Raw genomic sequence first — 14,221 nt, forward strand, 5'->3', positions numbered from 1 at the left:
CTAGAGTTCTTGGCCCAATCTACTCCTTTCCCTTACCTCTAGTTTGGCTTTCCTCCCCCTCTTCATTCAAGTTAGATGGCTTCCTCCTCCATACTGCCTGGGTGCCAGCAGGGCGGGTTACTGGGAACAGAGGAGAGACAGGCTCTCAGTGCCCTGCTGTCAGTTCCAGTGTCTGACCCCACCCCGATCCAGAGTAGATGGGCACAGTCAGTACAGGCTAGGCCCCATAGCCTGGGGATAGAATATGCACAGCCATTCTGTGGGGATGGCTCATGTACAGTCTGCTTATGCATAGGAGCTGCGAGAAATGGAGTATACTCAGGAATCGTCTGAGCTTTTATTTGTTAAAATTGAAGAGGTCTATTGAGCATGTGCAAATGGCACTTAATAAAAGAAATGGTCACCAGAATTTTTAACATGGACGAAACAATGTATTTTCCCCCAGCCTTCTGGCAAATGTTCAAAAATGAAAACAACAAAACAAGCCTGACACAGGTATCTATCATGAAGATTTTCAACCCAAATGGTTAAAGTTTGGTAAAGTTATACGCAACTGAAAACAGGGTCTTATAATGGGAAGTGTTGGGCAACCTTAATAATAGGCAGGCTACCAACTCTGCCTATAATACACAGATAAATATTCAAGTTTCAGGAACAATACGGTTTTCATAGAATCATAAAATATCAGGGTTGGAAGGGACCTCAGGAGGTCATCTAGTCCAACCCCCTGCTCAAAGCAGGACCAGTCCCCAACTAAATCATCCCAACCAGGGCTTTGTCAAGCCTAACCTTAAAAACTTCCAAGGAAGGAGATTCCACCACCTCCCTAGGTAATGCATTCCAGTGCTTCACCACCCTCCTAGAGAAAAAGTTTTTCCTAATATCCAACCTAAACCTCCCCCCTGCAACTTGAGACCATTACTCCTCGTTCTGTCATCTGCTACCATGGAGAACAGTCTAGCTCCATCCTCTTTCAGGTAGTTGAAAGCAGCTATCAAATCCCCCTCATTCTTCTCTTCCGCAGACTAAACAATCCCAGTTCCCTCAGCCTCTCTTCATAAGTCATGTGTTCCAGTCCCCTAATCATTTTTGTTGCCCTCCGCTGGACATTTCCCAATATTTCCACATCCTTCTTGTAGTGTGGGGCCCAAAACTGGACACAGTACTCCAGATGAGGCCTCAACAATGTCGAATAGAGGGGAACGGTCACATCCCTCGATCTGCTGGCAATGCCCCTACTTATACAGCCGAAAATGCCATTGGCCTTCTTGGCAACAATGGCACACTGTTGACTCATATCCAGCTTCTCGTCCACTGTAACCACTAGGTCCTTTTCTGCGGATCTGCTTTCTAGCCATTTGGTCCCTAGTCTGTAGCGGTGCATGGCATTCTTCCATCCTAAGTGCAGGACTCTGCACTTTTCCTTGTTGAACCTCATCAGATTACTATTGGCCCAATCCTCTAATTTGTCTAGGTCCCTCTGTATTCTCTCCCTACCCTCCAGCGTATCTACCTCTCCTCCCAGTTTAGTGTCATCTGCAAACTTGCTGAGGGTGCAATCCACACCATCCTCCAGATCATTTATGAAGATATTGAACAAAACTGGCCCCAGGACCGACCCTTGGGGCACTCCACTTGATACCAGCTGCCAACTAAACATGGAGCCATTGATCACTACCCGTTGAGCCCGACAATCTAGCCAGCTTTCTGTCCCCCTTATAGTCCATTCATCCAGCCCATACTTCTTTAACTTGCTGTCAAGAATAGTGTGGGAGACAGTGTCAAAAGCTTTGCTAAAGTCAAGGAACAACACGTCCACTGCTTTCCCCTCATCCACAGAGCCAGTTATCTCGTCATAGAGGCAATTAGATTAGTCAGGCATGACTTGCCCTTGGTGAATCCATGCTGACTGTTCCTGATCACTTTCCTCTCCTCTGAGTGCTTCAGAATTGATTCCTTGAGGACCTGCTCCATGATTTTTCCAGGGACTGAGGCGAGGCTGACTGGCCTGTAGTTCCCAGGATCCTCCTTCTTCCCTTTTTTAAAGATGGGCACTACATTAACCTTTTTCCAGTTGTCCTGGACCTCCCCCAATCGCCATGAGTTTTCAAAGATAATGGCCAATGGCTCTGCAATCACATCCGCCAACTCCTTTAGCACTTTCGGATGCAGCGCATCCGGCCCCATGGACTTGTGCTCGTCCAGCTTTTCTAAATAGTCCCGAACCACGTCTTTCTTCACAGAGGGCTAGTTCTCAAGTAAGAACAAAGTATTCGGTGCAGTTTTGTTCTACAGAAGACAGCTCATAGATACTGGGTGTAGCATTATTATACAGAAGTGTACACACAAGTATTCAATGTTTTACCCAAACGAAAGCTAATATCTTCATAGAACCAACAAAGGACCTTTCAGTTTTAAAGAGTTGCCAGACATAGATAGTCTTAGCAACTAAAGACCTGATCTTACACTGGGATCTGGTAGAGCAGACCCTTGCACTAGTGCTGAGTCCCATTTAAGTTAAAGGAACACTGAACAGGTGCGGGGACCTAGGCAATCCTGAGGCATGATCTGGTTCTGAGAATATTACACAAGTTACATAGTCTTGATACTCACTGGTGAAGAAGAAATGACTCATAATGTTAGTTCAGGAACAGATAACAATAATCCAAAGAGAGGACATTTAGGGCAAGATTTCTAAAGGTATTTGGGCTCCTAAATCACACCTAGTGGAATTTGCTTATTGAAATGAATGGGAGTTATGCACTTAAGTGCTTTTGAAAATCCCACTTGACACCTATCTGCAATTTAAGGCACTTTAATACCTTTAAAAATCTGGCCTTTAGGGACATTTTATTTTAGCAACCTGAGTCTCTTCTGGAAATGTTTTCTTATTGTGAAATTAGCGTACAGAAATAGCATAGTGAAGTCATGAATGATCACTTTGGCATATGAAAGCCTTCATGGCTGTTTTCTAAAAGAGATGTAAAGGAGAGTAATGCTGTAGTTTTCTTCAAATCCCACATTCATGCTAGCAATATACTACTGCTGAGAATACACATTTCAAAGGGTTCCACTGAAGACAATTTAACTAAAAAAAGACACAAAACAAAATACAGTATTTTAAAAGGATTGCTAATGAAGTCAATGCGAATTCTATGCATAGAGTGGTTATAGAACTGATCTGTACTAATTTGTCAACGTGAAATCTTCGTGTGTATGTGTGTGTGTAATAGATATTTAAATCTAAGTCTCAGGATATTTGTCTTCCACAAAATCCATTTGTTATTGCCAATGTACTATAAACCAGCTCAGCACATTTTAATTAAATTAAAACTTCATTAGTGGCAATCAGGGTGAAATACACTTACATCAATCAAATTTAGGTTGATTTTTCCTAAATGCTGAAGGCCATATTCTACCCATGGAAAACAGTGTTCTCAATGTCTTGTATGTTTACATGTTTGTTTCTTTGCTTACAGTACAGTGCTATGGACACAAACCCTTTCATCAGTCTATGTTATTCAGCCCCTCTGGAACAGAATTGTAAATTGTTCTTATTGTTTATAAGAACGATCCAGTCATAATGTAAGAGTTTGTTTTAAGGTGCAGAAGGTAGATTTAATTTTAAACAATAGATACTGATTTTAAAAAGCTGAAATTAAACCTATAAAAACAAAAAAAAACAACCCCTGAAACCCTCTCCACACAAGAGCTTACTGAATGGATAGATATATTTGAGACGGGTATGTTTAGATTTGTATATATCTGTTACCAGTGTTGTATCTATTGTTTGTCATCATTATAACAGAAAACATCAGTTGCCATCACATTCCACATTACTGAATTTTTGGAAACATTGAAAGACATCCTTAGTTCAAGTCATTTTTCCTACAGCATATGCTTTCTACCACCAGGATCTCCTTATCTTTCTGTTATGCAAATGATTACAAACAAGCACTGTCTAATAGTCTCCCAAGGGAACTTGTCCAGGGAGCTGGATATTTCTTTAACAAGCTGAAAATGGGAGCAGTTACTATGATCACCAAAAACGTTGGGAGGTTCTCCAGTCATAAGGTACAACCCCCTGAATTTAAGGATTCATTAAAAATTCTTGCCTTTGGGCTTGCCATTTCACTTGCCATCTTTCTGCTAAAGATGGGCCTAAACCACAATACTGGAGAACTGCAAATGAACCCCCCCTCAAACTTTGGGTCTGGAGCCAAAATCTCTGGAGTGGGTGCCTCTCTACTCTTTGCATTTATTTCTGCTTCAGCAATGAAGATAGTCAGTTTCACTTTTGCTCCTAGTTATTTTCACTATCAATTCTAATCTGGAGCAATGCAGGGTAGTGTTTATTTGTAAAACAAACAAACAAACCAACCTGCCTCCACCAAAATAAAAAAAAAACATAGAAATATTGCTATTGTCTCAGCTTTTGTAAAAGTTTGTTTTTAAAATCATACACTTTGGGCCAGACCATGTTTTACATGACAACATCTCTTTAATGCTAGACTGACCACTGTTAACTCCTGTAGAGAGGTGGAAATGCACAGCCAAAATGGGGGATCCAGTATACAGTAGAAATTTCAGTAGAGTCCAGTAAGATTGTTTGACTGGTTTCTGGTTGTTTCTACTGGAGCCAAGCAACAGAACCAGTAGACCAATAGACTTTTTGTTCTGTTCCAAAACTTAGTTGGCCAACTAGGACTAGTGAGAACCAGATGAATATTAAACTAGAATTGCCAATAGAGCAGTATGACTGTTCATCTCTGAGTACTGAGAATAGGTTTGACTGCAGCTCCTCCCACTCAGCCCTACAAAATTTTACTCACTTGCTCACAAAGCGAGTAATTTTTTTTCTAACAGCAAGTAAAATTGTATCATAATGGCAAGGGTAGGTAAATAGATATTCTCCTTAGCTGGTAAATATTGCAAACCACCTTTATTTATTCAGATTATTTATTTTTGTGTTTTGTATCCATAGTAAATACAAGAACTGGGCTAGAAGCAATAATCTAGCAAATAATACTGAACCTACATCTCACAGTATGACATTTGACTTAGATGTGACCACAAAGGTACATCACAGTAGAGAGACAAATGAGAGTTTTAGGAATGTTATCAGAAATTAAACAAATTGCTTGAAATTTGTTCATTAAAAATTGGGTAATAAAAATATGTCCTTTGAGGACTGAGAAACCTCTTTCCTCTTGGTTCAGCTATCCTATAAAATTTGCCATACTTACATACATGCATATACACAAGATATGAATAAATTCTGTATGTTTTTTTAATTCATGAAACCCCACTGCACTATATTTCCTCTTTTCCTCGTGCCCTAGAGCAGTTAAAAAAAAATAAAAAAGCATCTTGCAGAGCCAGTCAAGTAAAGAACAAAGTGTGATGGTCTATAAAAAATGTATGAATATGGATGCTTAGGAATTCGGTCTAGCTTTTTGTGTGCCAGTTTAACCCTATTTATGGCACATGTATCTCTGTATTCCAGAACACAAAGGAAAGCATCCACTTGTCAGCGCACCCTGAATTAATGCACGTACTTTTACTACATTATGAGAGACATGAAGAGAATCCAGCACTGAAGGAGCGATAGCTATAGAGCAAGACAGACACATTCATATCCCAAGAAGAGAAAGAAAACTACCTTATCGTAGCTGGTTTAAGCATTTATCTGAATATTAGCAGAGCAGCCAAGATATCCATGTAGACAGGAGATTCATATGAGAATTCTGAGCATTACTAGCTGGTGAGTGCATTTTTCTTAGGTACGGTATGATGTCTGATAGTGTCACTGTATGTTACTTTCATTTATTACACATTTTTTGGATGTCATAAACATTCTTGGTTAGACATCTATTCACTTGCCACTGATTATCATGAAAAAACAGGAAGTGGAGGAAGACTGGCTTCATGCCATGATTTTACAATGTGCTAGGAGCATTTCTGTTATGCATGCATCCATTGCAGACCCTTCCCATAATGAGACAGCATATGAAGAGGAGCCAAATTACAGCATATGCATGCAAGCCATCTTTATACCTTGAGGGAGGACTCTGTGCAGAACATTTATATCCCAGGGGGATAGAAAGATCTTTTTGCTACAGGGAGTTCATTTTATAAGGGGTATCCCCCCTATAAAGTCATACTGTTTTGTGGGTGTGTCACATCTAAAAGTTCTTATTTATAGAAAAGAAGGGGTTGCAGAATTACTGCCTGTAGAATTACTTATTACACAGTGTGGGAGTGGAGTCCTTTGGAAGATTGTTACAATGCTGCCTGGATACTGAGTTACCACACTGTGGTGCTGCAGTTGCTTTTCTAGTGTCTAAAAGCATGAGAAACTTTCACTGTAGCGCTTGGGAGAACAAGGACTATAATTAAATATGTATAATGCATGAACATAGAACATTTCTAAACTACATTATTAATAAAAAATGTCACTAAAAGATTTAGGCAAAAAAAGACAATATTTATGAAGAAATTTTCTTGCATATTTTCCAGAACTTTTTAATTTAAAAAATTGAGGAATCTTTAACATTTGAAATATTTGCTGATTTTGCAGATACAACAGCCTTTGATTTATGAACACATACTTCTCTTTAGCTTTTACAAACGTGGTGACATGTTCAGTTAAAATATGGTTTCTTAATAGTGTGATTTTTCTTTTAAATATTTTTACAGATAGTGCCTCTGTGGATTGCTCCTAAGTTGTTAAGCTTCTCTGGATTTCTGATTATTTTAATTAATTATTTTCTGTTATCTTTTTATGACTAGGACTACACCGCATCAAGTAATTATCCCTTTGGTTTTTACAACTGTAGAGCTACTCAACCAAATTCTGGCAAGATATCTGCCTTCCTTCTCCCACACAAAGCTCCATTGACTTCAGTGGGGCTCCCTGTGGATGCAGTTGCCTGCCTGCCCACATCTCATTGAAAGATCAGGGCTGAGAGTTGCGAAGACCCACACAAAGTCATTTAGCTGAACTTTTACACTACAGGTTTGATCCCGCAACCATTCAAGTCAATGATAAAACTCCCATTGAATTCAGTGGTGCAGGAGCGGGCACTATCATAGGATTCTAACGCCATAATCGTTCTTAAATAAGATCAGAAAAAAAGAAAAAAACATGCCTTCTATAAAGTTTTTTCATTTGCCTCAGAGACCATAATATCTAAGATCCGTGTCCAGATCAGTATTCATTTCCCTTTCTTTTCTGATGTCAAAATAAGGGAGTTTCACCTCCACATTCAAGTCTTTTTCTGGCCAAATACAAAACTACAGAAATTGATTCAAAACACCTGCTCTTTTCTGACAAATTTAGATCTACATTTTCTCAGGTTCCAAATCCAAATTTATCTGCATCATGGGCTGAATTACTAATACCACTCACTCCGATTTCAAGGATGATGTCAGCAATCACAATTTGTACTAATGGGTTTTCGCCTGCGACTGTAGACCAATTTGGGAAGAACAACATTTACCACACTGACCACAAAGCCATTTGCCTGGGTTGTGTTAAATGTTCTGCACATTATTTCTGTGCCTGGTGCTGTGCTTCCTGCGGCACCAGCCAGGCTGTAAGAAAACTGAAAAGGTTTGTATATATGAACATTTGTTGTTGGGACACCCTCACCAGGTTATGTCTAATTTAGATTGCATGCTCTTTCAGGCAGGGACCTAGTGCTCTAAATAAACAAGGATTTAAAAAATAGTAGTTTTGTAGCCATCTTGTAGTTCTATACAATTCATATTTTTCCCCGGTTTAAATGCAAGACTATCAAGAATCACCGTATCAAGCACCTTTCCAAAAATCAAGAGAAACTATCACTGCTATATCCGCTCTAGCCTATGGGCAAAGTTTTCCTCTCTGATCTGTACTGTAAAACTGCACAATGATCTCATTTATGTTACTAAGAACAATATGTTACTAAGAACTTAAAAATTACACAGTGCATTGCACAAATATTAACTCATTAGTTGATGGGTGGTCTGCACACAACCTGCATGAAGATTTTTGCCCTATTATCTTTACTTTCATACAATGTTGTAATCACTTCAGCTGCAAAAATCTATTGTATATTTTTTTCCCCTTTACCATATGAGCCTACTTGTAAATACCCTGGGCCTCCATTACCCCACTAAATTCAATGAAGTATAATCAGTATAGATTGCTGATGGTGCACATTGCTTCCAATTCACAAAAATATACTGTTTTAATTCTTTTTCACATAATGAGGATGTGCACATACACACAGATACATGTTCTATTGCACACAAGACTTTTAGGTGATTTCATTAGTTATAACCACTGTTATTCCTCCCCATTCCTCCACTCACCCCCATATCTTGCAGGTGCCAGTCCCGGAATTGTTCCAGCATGGGTATGGCTATGTGGTACTTGTACCACCTTTTGTGCTTATGCTTTAGGTAAAGTATGATAAGAGAATTTGCATAACTCATATCTACATGTTGTTTTGTCCAGTATGTTGTAATTAAAACAATAAAAGGTTGTGAATAAATTACTAGCCTATTCCCAAAGCACTGAAATATAGGGATTTGATAATGTGCTGAAAATGTTTAACACCCATAGGATGTATTTTTAACCCAACATTCTAAAACTTTCCATATTGGTAAACTGCGGCCTTGATAACTAGCTAACCTCCCTTACAAATGCAAGCAGAATTTTTTTGCAGCATGACAACACCAACCATTTTCTTTGGAAATCGTTACTAAGTGCTGACATTGCTGTTGGTGACACTGGCTACAGTCCTTGGCTTTCTTAAAAAAATAATTTCATTTTACCTTTGGGTGTATTTCAGATGTTTCAGAATGGGACAGCTTTGTCTAATCTGTACATTTGCCCTTTCTTAAGAATGATTCATAGATTCCAAGGTCAGAAAGGATCATTGTGATCATCTAGTCTGACCTCCTACATAACACACGCCATAGAACTTCCCCAAAATAGCTCCCAGAGCAGATCTGTTAGAAAAACATGCAGCCTTGATTTTAAAATTGCCAGGTATGGAGAATCCACCATGTCCCTTGGTAAGTTGTTCCAATGATCAATTACTTTCAGTGTTAAAAATTTATGCCTTATTTCCAGTCTTAACATAAGACTGGCCATACTGGGTCAGACCAAAGGTCCATCAAGCCCAGTATCCTGTCCTCTGACAGTGGCCAATGGGAGGTACCCCAAAGGGTTATCATCAAGTGATCCATGCCCTGTCACCAAATCCCAGCTTCTGGCAAACAGAGGCTGGGGACACCATTCCTGCCCATCCTGGCTAATAGCCATTGATGGACCTATCTTCCATGTATCTCTCTAGCTCCCTTTTGAACCCTGTTATAGTATTGGCCTACACAACACCCTCTGGCAAGGAGTTCCAGAGCCTGACAGTGTGTTGCGTGAAAAAATACTTTTGTGTTTGTTTTAAATCTGCTGCCTATTAATTTCATTTGGTGGCCCCTTGTCCTTGTATTATGAGAAGGAGTAAATAACACTTCCTTATTTACCACTGCAGTTTGGAGTTGGGCAGAGAGCAGTTTGGAGGAGTTGGGGCAGAGGAGAGTTTGGAGAAGTGCCATGGCTGGCTAGAAGACCAAGACCCTGGGTAAAAGACACCTGGCTTGTGCAGAGAGAAGGCAGGAAGCCCCACAAGCTGAAGAGCAGGAGAAGGAAGTAGCCCAGGGGAAGGAAGGACTAGTTCAAATGGTTTGCCACTATCCCTAGGGCCCCTGGGCCAGAGTAGAGGGCAGGCCCGGGTCCCTCCCTCGTCACTACCCTTCTTTGGGTTACTAGTGGGACAGTAGATACCCCTAGTTCAGGGGCAGGAAACTGCACCCTGAACCTCCCCCCCCCACACACAAGAAGAGGAAGCGTAGGACCCATCATAATCATGCCGGCAATTTGCCACACGTGGTTTTAGAAGTGGGATCTCCACGCTGGGGACTTAAACCAGTGTTACCCAAAACCATCCCATCCCCAAGATGGACGACATGGTCAAGGCTGTAATATAAGCCACTGTGGCCCAGCAGGAGGCTACCCGAATCCAAGCAACCACCCAACAGGAGGCAACTCGGGTGCAGCAGGAGACTAATTGGCTGTTGATGAATTAGGCTGCCCAGGACCGAGGTCTGCTATAGGAGCTGGCAAACCAGATGAAGGCCCTTATGGAGTGGAACCACAATTGCCATGGAACCCGGACTTTAAGAGGCCAGCCCTGCCTACAGAAAATTACATGGGAGGATGACGTGGAGGCATACCTCCTGGCATTTGAGAGAACAGCCCTGTGGGAGGCCTGACCCCAAGATCAGTGGTCTGGTATCCTCGCCCTGTTCCTGTGTGGAGAGGCCCAGAAGGTCCACTATGATATGGCTGCAGAGACTGCGGAGGATTACCCCCAGCTGAAGGCAGAGATCCTGGCCAGATCCGGAGTAACAATGGTGTTGCGAGCCCAGAGGTTTCATGAATGGCAGTATACAGAGGACAAGACACCCCGATCTCAATTGTTTGACCTGATCCACCTGACCCGGAAATGGCTGCCCTGAGCTCTGAGAAAATGATGGAGCTCCTGGTATTGGACCGGTATATGAGGGGGCTACCACCAGGCCTTCGGGCTTGGATTGGCCAGAATGACCCCTCTACCTATGATGAGTTGGTCTCCCTCGTGAAAAGACAGCTGGCAGCCCATGAACTGTTCCAGACACCAGGGGGTGAGACACGGCAAACCAGGAAGCCAGCCCCAAACCCAAGGCCCCGGATTGTCGAGAACTACAGAAGAACCATAGCTGGGAGGAAAGACACTGAGGAATGGCCTGAGGCCAAGAAGGGACCTGGGGGTTTGGGACGAGAGGGCTGGGGGGGCCGACCAAATAGCCCCAGGTAGAGAGCGGCAACTGGGTTAAGGGGTTGGTGTTACGAATGTGGGGAATTGGGGCATATAGCAGCCCAATATCCCAACAGGGAAGAGCCTATGCAGTGCAATCTGGGGGATCCTGGGGAACAATGTGGCCGAATCGGCCTGGTAGGGGTCGCAATGACCTCACATGGGTATACAAGGTCAGTAAAAATGAATGGTATTGTGACCACAGCATTAGTAGATTCTGGGGGTGCTGGCACACTGGTCTTGGGGAAGTTGGTGGGGCAAGACCAACTAACCCGGGCCAAAACCATGGGAGTAACATGCGTTCATGGCACCGTAAATTTCTACCCCACAATCCCAGTATGGATTGAGATCCAGGGAAACACTACCAGGGTAACTGCAGGGGAGGTCTCTAGGCTCCTCTACCTGGTCTTAATTGGTAGGGACTTCCCTGGGTTTGAGAACTTACTCCCCACAATAGAGCCAGGGGAGGGTAGCAAGCCCCAGGCTGAGACAGAGGCACCCCAATTTTTGCCAAATTTGCCCCAGAGCTATTTTCATCCCCCAGGAAACCCCGAAAGTATAGGTGGGAAAAAGGGCAGATAAAAGGCTAGGGATCAGGATTCTAGCAGAGAACCAGAAAGCTTCCCTTGTTGGTAAGCGAACCCATTCAGGAGGCCAGGAGACAATTCAGGCCAATGAGGACTCAGATGCAGTTCCTAGCCCAAGTAGGGGCAACCCAAGGGGCGGAGTAGAAATAGGTCCTTTGGAGTTAGGTCAGAGTGGTACTGCTCATGAGAATTTCGGGCAGGATCAAGCCAACAACCCACTATATGCAAATGTGACGGAGGAGATAGTGGAAGTAAATGGCGTACCCGTGGAAGGAAAGACCAAAGGCCCAAGGCTGTATTATGTGATCAAACGTGATCTGTTGTACCGAATAGTGCAAATACGAGGGGAAGAAGTAGAGCAGCTCTTAGTCCCATGGAAACACACAAGGGCAGTACTAGAGTTAGCTCACAGTCATTTATTTGGGGGACATCTAGGAGTAGACAAAACACTGGATAGAGTCCTAAGAAGATTTTATTGGCTAGGAATATGCGCGGCGGTCCGACGCTATTGTACCTCCTGCCCAGAATGCCAGTTGCATAGCCCCGACCTCAATTGCGGGCTCCATTAGTACCTTTGCCTATTATTGAGAAGTCCCTTTCGAAAGGATAGCCATGGACCTAGTGGGCCAGCTGGAAAGATCAGCACGGGGCCACCGAAATGTATTAGTCATCCTTGACTATGCCACGCCAGAAGCCATTCCTTTAAGAAACCCCACATCCAAGGCAATAGCAAAAGAACTACTCCAGGTTTTTGCTAGTGTGTGCATCCCTAAGGAGATCCTGACTGACCAAGGAACCCCTTTCATGTCAAAATTAATGAAGGACTTATGTACCGTGCGCCGCATCCATGCCATACGGACCTCAGTCTACCATCCTCAAACAGATGGCCTGGTCGAGTGGTTTAACCGCACCCTTAAAGGTATGATCCGGAAGTTGGTAGCACAGGATGGAAAAGACTGGGATACCCTTCTATCATATCTAATGTTTGCTATATGGGAATTCCCCGAGGCATCCACTGGTTTTTCTCCCTTTGAGTTACTATATGGACGCCACCCATGCGGAATATTAGATATTGCTAAGGAGGACTGGGAAGAACAACCCAACCCAGCAAAGAATGTCATTGAGCATGTGACACAGATGAGAGCGCAAATAGCTCGAGTAACCCCTATAGTACGAGAACATTTGGAAAAAGCACAAGAGACCCAGTGGACATATTACAACTGCCGTGTGAAAGTACGGAAATTTCAGCTGGGAGAACAGGTGATGGTGCTCGTGCCAACAGCGGAAAGCAAACTCCTAGCCAGCTAGCATGGGCTGTATGAGATAGTGGAAGCCGTTGGGGAAATGGACTATAAGGTCAGACAATCAGACCACCAAAGACCAGAGCAGATCTACCACACAATCTTACTGAAGCCCTGGTGTGACTGAAGACCTGGTCATTCAGAGAGCTCCACCTCAGACAGACGACCCACAGGGCAGGTGAGGATATCTCCCGAGTTAGCCCCAGAACAACGAACAGAGGTCATTGATATGATCCAACGGAACCAAGATGTGTTCTGTACACAGCCAGGCCATACGACACTGGTCCAACATCATATCGTCACCAGGCCTGGAATAAGGGTGACGATAAGACCGTACCAGATACCAGAAACTAAAAGAGAGGAAATTAGGATAAAAATGAAGAAGATGTTGGAACTTGGGGTTATTGAAGAATCCCACAGACAGTGGTCCAGCCCTATCGTCCTAGTACCCAAGCCTGACGGCACCCTGCGGTTTTGCAACGACTTCCGGAAGTTGAATGAAGTATCCCAATTCGATGCCTATCCGATACCATGCATTGACGAACTAGTTGATCAGTCACACAAGGCCTGATACCTAACCACTCCAGACCTGACCAAACTATATTGGCAAATTCCCCTGGCCGAGAATGCCAAAGGAAAAGACTGCCTTCTCTACACCCGATGGCCTGTTCCAATACACTGTCCTCCCTTTTGGACTCCAAGGGGCCCCTGCAACATTCCAACAACTTATGGACAAATTGCTGCGACCCCATGCCAGGTATGCCGCTGCCTATTTAAATGATATAGTCATCCATAGCTGTGACTGGGAAAGACACCTAGGGAAAGTAGAACTGGTACTAAATGCCCTGCAGAAGGCCGGCCTCACTGCCAACCCTCTCAAGTGAGTGATAGGACTAACTGAGGCCAGATACCTCGGGTATGTAGTAGGGAGAGGCTTGGTAAAACCCTAATGGAACAAAGTGGAGGCAATACAAGACTGGCCTTGGCCAGTCCATAAAAAGCAGGTCAGAGCATTTCTCGGGTTAGTAGGGTACTATCGGAGATTCATCCCTCATTTTGCCACAAGAGCAGGGCCATTGACAGACCTGATAAAGTCTCGGGGCCCCAAGATAGTAAAGTGGTCTGATACAGCCGAAGGAGCATTTGCAGATTTAAGGACAGCCCTTTGCTGCCATCCAGTACTCATAGCCAGTAGTGAGCTGGAGCCGGTTTGTACCGGTTCACTAGAACCGGTTGTTAAATTTAGAAGCCCTTTTAGAACCAGTTGTTCTGGGAGGGACAACCGGTTCTAAAAGAGCTTCTAAATTTAACCGGCCAAAAATAACGCCTTAGGCGCCAACTCCACGGATGCTCCAGCCCTGGAGCACCCAAAGGGAAAATTTGGTAGATGCAGAGCACCCACCGGCAGCTCCCCGCCCCACCCACG

General features: G+C 43.3%; 1 pseudogene; it reads left to right on the plus strand.

The window, feature by feature from the left end:
• Positions 1 to 429: 429 nt before the first annotated feature.
• Positions 430 to 14,221, plus strand: part of LOC140906113 (ethanolaminephosphotransferase 1-like) — a 58,779-nt pseudogene continuing 44,987 nt past the window's right edge.

The sequence above is a fragment of the Lepidochelys kempii genome, chromosome 2 (genome assembly GCF_965140265.1).
Source record: "Lepidochelys kempii isolate rLepKem1 chromosome 2, rLepKem1.hap2, whole genome shotgun sequence".
NCBI lineage: Eukaryota > Metazoa > Chordata > Testudines > Cheloniidae > Lepidochelys > Lepidochelys kempii.